This window comes from Desmodus rotundus, chromosome 2 (genome assembly GCF_022682495.2).
Source record: "Desmodus rotundus isolate HL8 chromosome 2, HLdesRot8A.1, whole genome shotgun sequence".
Taxonomy (NCBI): Eukaryota; Metazoa; Chordata; class Mammalia; order Chiroptera; family Phyllostomidae; genus Desmodus; species Desmodus rotundus.
In genome coordinates, this window is record NC_071388.1 from 71,131,491 (window position 1) to 71,139,263 (window position 7,773).

Here is a 7,773-nt window from a genome sequence, read left to right on the forward strand (position 1 = left end):
TGTGACACAATACAGGACAGAGAAATAAGACAAAAAAAGGACAAAATCTGTAAACTAGACAAGGTCATTGTTATCAAAAATATATTCAATAATGTGATCTTTTTAAAAGAAGTAACTCAGATTTATACTTTATGAATACATACATAAAATTCTAGACAGATTCAGATTTCTGGTGGTGGTGTGGCTAAGGCAGCAGAGTGCAACCATGGCTTACCATTTTGTATTTTAAAGTCTGAGTTTCATTTATCTTATTATAAATGTCAGGCTAAAATAATTTTCATTGACAGTTCAATATTATTTGCAAAATATGAACTGATAATTGAAAACAATTTTTGAAATGGTGATGTGTCATACTAACATCAAATAATATATTATTCCAGATTTTTAGAGGAAACAATAAAAAGGGATGTCTATTTCCAGGAGGTTAACTTTACTGAAAATTGTGGAAACAAAGATCAGTAATTATAGTAGCACATAATTTATCATCCAAGCCAGGACACTTGAGAATAAAGGAGAGGCACTAACATTATTACAATTTAAAATATATACAATTTAAAATTCTTCTATATTGGTTGACAAATTTATTTTTAAGTTGATTATACCACAAAACAGCTCAAATAAAATCTACTTTTAATAAAATTCCAATTTTAGTCACTTCTAGATCTAGTACCAAGTCACTCATATTTTTTGGAATAATGAACTTTTATTTATTTTTTATTTTTTTCTGCTTTAAAACTTTAATCACTAAAAATTTGCCATACAGCACTATACCCTAAGAACCCCGAAACACCAGTCCAAAAGAACCCATGCACCCCAATGTTCATAGCAGCACAATTTACAATAGCCAAGTACTGGAAGCAACCTAAGTGCCCATCAGTACATGAATGGATCGAAAAACTACTGCACATTTACATTATGGAATAGTACGCAGCAGAAAGAAAGAAGGAGCTCCTGCCCTTTGGGACAGCATGGTTGGATCTGGAGAGCATTAAGCTAAGTGAAACAAGCTAGACAGCGAAAGATGAATAAAGAACTTTTAAACAGTTTCACTGACATGTTTTGAATACTATAAAATTCACATTTTTAGTGTACAGCTCAATGAATTATACTATATCTATAGAGATGTACAACCATTATCACAATCTAACTTTAGAACATTTTCATAGCTTTAGGCTCTAGTTGATATGTTTATATTTTTCTGCAGTATTCATTTGTGTAGATGTATCACACCTCATGCATCCATTCTGCCATTGGTGACTATTTAGATCATTTCCAGGTTTGGCCCCTATGAATACAGCTGCTACAAACATTCTTGTGCCTATCTTCTGGTACACCTGGGTACACATTTCTGTTTGACATATCAATAGGAGTGGGCTTTCTGGGTCATAGCACAGCGTATTTTCATCTTAAGTAGATAATTCCCAATTGTTTAGAAAGTGGCTCTTCTGATTCCCTCCTATAGTATATGAGAGACTGCGACACATATATCCTTGCCAACATTTTACTTTTTTAGACACCTTGATATACATGTAGTGATACTTCACTGAGGTTTCAAATTGCATTTGACTGATAATTGATAACTCTAAATAAGTGTTTATGTTTATTTGCCCTTTGAATATTTTCTCTAGAGAAGTTCATTCACTGTTTTTTACCGGGTTGTCTGTTCTTTATGGATACGTTAGAATCTTTATATCTAGATAGGCTAACTTCGCTGATTATATCTGTTGCCAGATATTATACTCTGTGCCTTTTCATTATATCAATAGTATCATTTGAGGAACAAATTTTCACAGCACTAATACATCCAATTAATATCTTTTATTTTACAGTTTAAGCTCTTTGAATTCTGCTTAAGGAATATTTTTAACCTAATATAATTGATATTTCTAAATATCCAAATATAGTAAATATAAATATTGTTTATCTTTCATGTTTAGATGTATAGTCTACCAGGAATGTATCCATGTTTATTTTGAATTAGGGGATAGTTTCACCATCTTTTTCTGCAATTTTAAGTCAGTTGCTCCATTCTATTTATTGAAAAGATGTCCTGTTTCCCTCTGCTCTACACCGACATCTTTGTAATAATATAATAATCATTACATATAAGTTTGTAGATATATACATATATGTACACATATGTATACATATATACTTGTGTGTGTGTGGTCTTCCTATTCTCTTCCACCAGTCTTTTGCTTTTGTAGAGTCAACACTTGGGTATTTTAATTACTGTGCTTTATAATAAATCTTGATACCTGGTAGAGTAACTATTTATGGTTTGTTCTTCTTAAAGATTTGCTTGCATATTTTTAATCCTTTTCATGTCAAGGCAACTTTTAAAATAATTTTGTCATTTTCTAAAACATAAAAGAGACAATTTAGAATGGGATGATGTTAAATTGGTATGTTTGTAGTATTACATCTTCTAATGGATAAACATGTTACACTCCTACATTTTTACGTTTTTTTTAATTTCTCAAAATAATTTTTATGACTTTTCTATGTAGAAGTTGCAGTCATATGTTGTCATACATGTATATATATATTAAATTGTTGCTGTTTAAAATGGCTCATTTTATAATATTTTATTTTCTAACATTTGTTGCTGATATATAAGAACAAAATTCCTTTTTACTCAGATTTTTTAAATGACTTATATTTAATAAATTTCTTATTTAAAAAATTTACTTATATAATGAATCTATGCATCATAAATTACAGTTCTTACTTTTAAATCCTTGGGAAAAATAAAAATTTAAGCTCTTTGCCACAAAGGTGAATTGAGATAATTGTTTCAACAACATACTGCATGTATATTTGTTTGCATCTAAATTAAGAAAAATATTATACCACTAATACTTGTACTATTAAAAAGTATAGGCTTAAGTTTGTAGCTTAAAAGGGGAAATCCATAGCCTTCATCCAGGTACAAGAGATAACATGAGACGGCCTGACAACATGCTACTTGACAATACCGTTATATACTGTTTTAAAAATCACTTTAATTAGCAGGCATCATCAATAAACATTAGATTTGCCATATGCTAATAGCGACTAAGAGATTTAATGTATCCCTTTGGTATTTTGATGATGAGATTATTCTGTCACTTGGGAGAGTTAGTGTGTGCGTGTATGTATACTCTGAGACATGGAGCAGCTTATTTTGTACTCAGTATAGGGCAGACTTTGGTTTTCTTCCCTGCCTCTTTTTCCTTTCCTAGATTTCCTTCAAGTTGGAAACTTCCCTCTGTGGAATGAATTCCTCCTGGGATTCATTGTGATGCTTTCCGAGAGCAAGTATCCCTAAGCACCTCTTATACTTCCCCACACAAAAAGTGAAAGTTTAACCATCCTCCCTCACCTCCTCGAATCTTCAGACAATCCTGAAAGCCCTCTTTGATAGCACCATATACTTGACCCCCTTTACTCTTTACTACCTCCCCACCTCTCCTCCTCCTGGTAACCACCGTACTGTTGTCTGTGTCCATGAACTTTTTTGTTTTTCTTGCCTGTTCATTTGTTGCTTTCACTTTTATTTCTGACATATGAGTGAAATCATCTGGTTCTTGACTTTTTCTCTCTGACTTTTTAGCTTAGCATGATATTTTCAAGATCCATCCATGTTGCTGAAAATGGTAGTATTTCATCTTTGCTTTTGGCTGAGTAGTACTTCATTGTATATAGGTATCACATCTTTTTTAGCCAATTATCTACTAAAGGACACTTCGATTGTTTCCATGTCTTGGTAACTGTGAATAACGTGGCAATGGACATAGGGGTGCACATGTCTTTGTGAATAAATGTTTTCAAAATACCTGGTAGATAAACACAAGAGGAGTTGCTGGGTCATATGGGAATGCTATTTTTAATTTTTTGAGGAGCCTTCATACTCTTTACATAGTGGCTGTACCAGTTTACATTCCCACCAGCAATAAATGAAGATTTCTTTTTCTTCACAAACTACAAGACTTGATATTACTTGCCTTAATAATAGCCATTCTAACAAGTGTAAGGTGGCATCTCATTGCAGTTTTGATTTGCATTTCCCTGACAGCCAGTGAATTTGAGAATCTTTTGATATATCCAATGGCCATGTGTACGTCCTCTTGGGAGAAGTATCTGTTCCTCTGCCTGTTTTTTAATTGGATTGTTCTATTGTTGTTGAGTTGTGTGAGCTCTTTTTACTTTTTAAATTTCTTTACAGTCATTCAATTACAGTTGTCTGAGTTTTCTCCCCACTACTCCCCCCCACCCCAGCCAAACCCAGCTCCCTCCCTTGCTTCCACCCTCCCCCTTGGTTTTGCCCATATGCCCTTTACAGTAGTTCCTGAAAACACTTCTCCCTTCTGTCCCCTCCCCACTCCCTTCTGGCTATTGTTAGATTGCTCTTAACTGCAATGTCTCTGGTTATATTTTGTTTCATTTTTTCTTTTGGTGCTTATGTTCCAGTTAAAGGTGAGATCATATGGTATTTGTCCCTCACCATCTGGCTTATTTAACTTAGCATAATGCTCTCCAGTTCCATCCATGCTGTTGCAAAGGGTAGGAGCTCCGTCTTTGTCTCTGCTGAGTAGAATTCCATTGTGTAAATGTACCCTAGTTTTTTTTTTATTTTTGATTTACTGATGGGCCCTAATTGAGTTGTATGAGTTCTTGACATATATTGTATATTAAAGCCTTGTCAGAGCTGTTGTTTGCAAATATCTTCTCCCGTTTGATTGTTTGCTTTTTCATTTTGTTAGCAATTTCTTTTGCTGTGCAGAAGCTTTTTTGTTTAATATAGTCCCATTTATTTATGTTTGCCTTCTCTTGCTTTGTGGTCAAATTTACAAAATCCTCTCTGAGACCAAGACCCATTAGTTTAATACCTATGTTTTTTTCTATGTAATTCATTGTTTCAGGTATTATATTTAGGTCTTTGTTCCATATTGTTAATTTTTGTATATGGGGCAAACAGTAGTCTAGTTTCATTCTTTTGCATGTGGCTTTCCAATTTCCCAGCACCATTTATTGAAGAGGCTTTCTTTTCTTTTCTCTCTTGCATGGTTTGGCTCCTTGGACAAAAATTATTTGCCCATGTACATGTAGTTTTATTTCAGGACTCTCAATTCTGTTCCATTGGTCTGTGTGTTGTTTTTCTGCCAATACCATGCTGTTTTAATGGAAAGTAACTCAACATAATATACGCCATATATAACAAATCCTCAACTAATGTCATACCAATGGTGAAAAACTGAAAGGTTTTCCTCTAAGGTCAGAAAGAAAAGGATGTCCACTCTCACCACTCGCATTCAGAAGAGTACTAGAAGTCCTAGCCAGAGTAATTATACAAAAGAAGGAAAAAAATGCATTCAAATTGGGAATGAAGAATTAAAACTGTTACCTTTTACAAATGACAGGTTCTTTATATAGAAAACCCTATAGACTCCACCTAAAAAAATTAAAAACAATGAACAAATACAGTAAATTGACAGGATACAAAAATCAATGTACAAAATCCACTGTACAGGGACCATGCTAATCTTCTATGTATCATTCCAATTTTAGTATACATGCTGCTGAAATAAGCACTGTATTCAACAAAATAATTCAACAACCAAAATAGAAACAGAAGCATAGATACACAGAGTACACTGCTAGCTGTCAGAGGGGAGGGAGGTTGGGGGTTGGATAAAGAAGGTAAAAGGATTAAACAATATGCATGGCACGTGGACACAAACAACCGTATGGGGGCAGCCGCAGGGAAAGGGGAAAGGGAAGAGGAGACATCGAGCAAAGAGACATCTTCCATCGAGCTGGAAGAGACTTGGTTTTGGGTGGTGAGCATATGACGCAGGGTGCACATGATGTTTTTATTGAGTTGTACACTCGAAACGGATACGGTTTTATTAACTAATGTCACTCCAATGAATTCAATAAAAATCATTGCCTTCCTATATACTAAGAATAAAATTTCAGGAAAAGAAATGAAAATAAAACAATTTCTTTTTGCAATTGCATCAAAAATAATAAAGTATTTAGGAATAAATTTAACAAAGGATTTAAAGGACCTATACACTGAAAACTACAAAGCATTGTTAAAAGATGTTGGAGAGGGTGACTGGATGAAAGAAGGTGAGAGGATTAGCCCATAAACATATGTACGTAACGCATACACACAGACAATAGGGACAGTGCGGGGGCAGTGGGCAAAGGGGAAACGGTAAACAATCAATCTGTAATAGTGTAAACAATAAAAAGAAAGAAAAAAGAAAGATTAAAAAAACACAAAGAAATGGAAAAATATTTTGTGTCCATGGACTGGAGAATCGGTATAGCTAAAGTGGCCATATTATTCAAAGCAATATACAGATTTAATGCAGCCCCCATAAAAATCCCAATGGCATTTTTTAAAAAATAGTACAAAAAATCATCAATTTTTTGGGGAACCACAAAAGACCCTGAATAACCAAAGCAACCCTGAGAAAAAAGAAAGAACCTTCCTGACTTCAAATTATACTGCAAAGTGGACCTATTCTTAAAAGAAGAACTTCACAGAAAGTTTCATCATTTTGAGTTTGCTTTCGGTTGCTTTGTTCCCCTTCACAAAGCTACTAATAGGAGATCTGGTGTTTGGATATCTACCAACAAAAACTGGGCTCGATGTCCATAATTCAAACAGAAGATGTAATTAAATAGTCTGAAGCTTATTTTCCCTTCTGATTAGAATAGCTGGGTCCAGCAATGAAAGGAAAGACAGTTTTTAAAATTCTTGATATTTAGCTCAATCTCTTCTTTTGGAAATAGAATGGAAGTAGCTCTGGACACGTCATACTGGTGAGGGCAAATGGGCGTCACCCACATTGTATATGACCAAGGTGTCTACGGAGGGACAGTGCTGAAGTACATTAAAAATCACTGCAACATAATTGAAAAGAAATTTTTTGAATTATGTTAGCAATCTGTAGAGAATATTTTCTCCTAGTTCAGAATACCAAAATCATTAAATAAAACATGAATATAAGATATACTTTTGTTTTAAATAGATGAGTTAGAGGGAAATTAGGGAAAGTTAGAGGACATAATAAAGCAGAGTCTTGAAGGAGGAGGGATCCTGAGTAGCATGTACCTAAATAGCATCTGTGAAAACCTAGTGACTTATAAAAAGCAGCATTAGCAGGGCAGATGCATATGTGGGAACTAAGACAAAATTCTGGGCCTGAAGGAGATAGATAGAAGGGCAGGTCTGACCCCCTACTGTCAGCTCATGCACAACCACGCACACCCAAGATGCCCTGACCCCTCAGTGAGCAAATGTGGAAAATGCTACAATGCAATAGGGTGCTTAATTTTCTGTTTAGTCTTAGTTCTAAGTAAAGAGTAAAAAATACATGAATTTTCTTTTTTATCAATAATTATCTGGTTCATTTACAAATACTATGTGGGATCTAAATTCTATGAAATCTGTCTACAGATTACCTATGCCAGAATTATAAGTGCATTAGAAATCAATATATTTATTATGTATAAAATATTAGTTAATTTATAAACATGTAGGTGATATATAAATCATTTTTTGGAAAAAACTTGGTTTGGTTAAAATGCTCTCTTTGTTCGACAGAAATGCTATTACTATATTGCCTAAAAATGTACAGCTAATTAAAAAATATCTCAAGGAAATTTGGAAATAATAAATATATTCATATTGCTTTGTGGGTTAGAAAGTTTTAGCTTGAATAGAAGTCTACTTGATGTCATTAGTTTGGGGATACTAATGTACTGAGGACTGTA

The 7,773-nt window shown here is 33.8% G+C and overlaps 1 non-coding gene across 1 annotated transcript; it reads right to left on the bottom strand.

The window, feature by feature from the left end:
- Window positions 1–5,469: 5,469 nt before the first annotated feature.
- Window positions 5,470–5,574, bottom strand: LOC112302649 (U6 spliceosomal RNA). Its single transcript, XR_002974584.1, has one exon. It is a non-coding gene; the product is annotated as a U6 spliceosomal RNA (small nuclear RNA).
- Window positions 5,575–7,773: the final 2,199 nt, after the last annotated feature.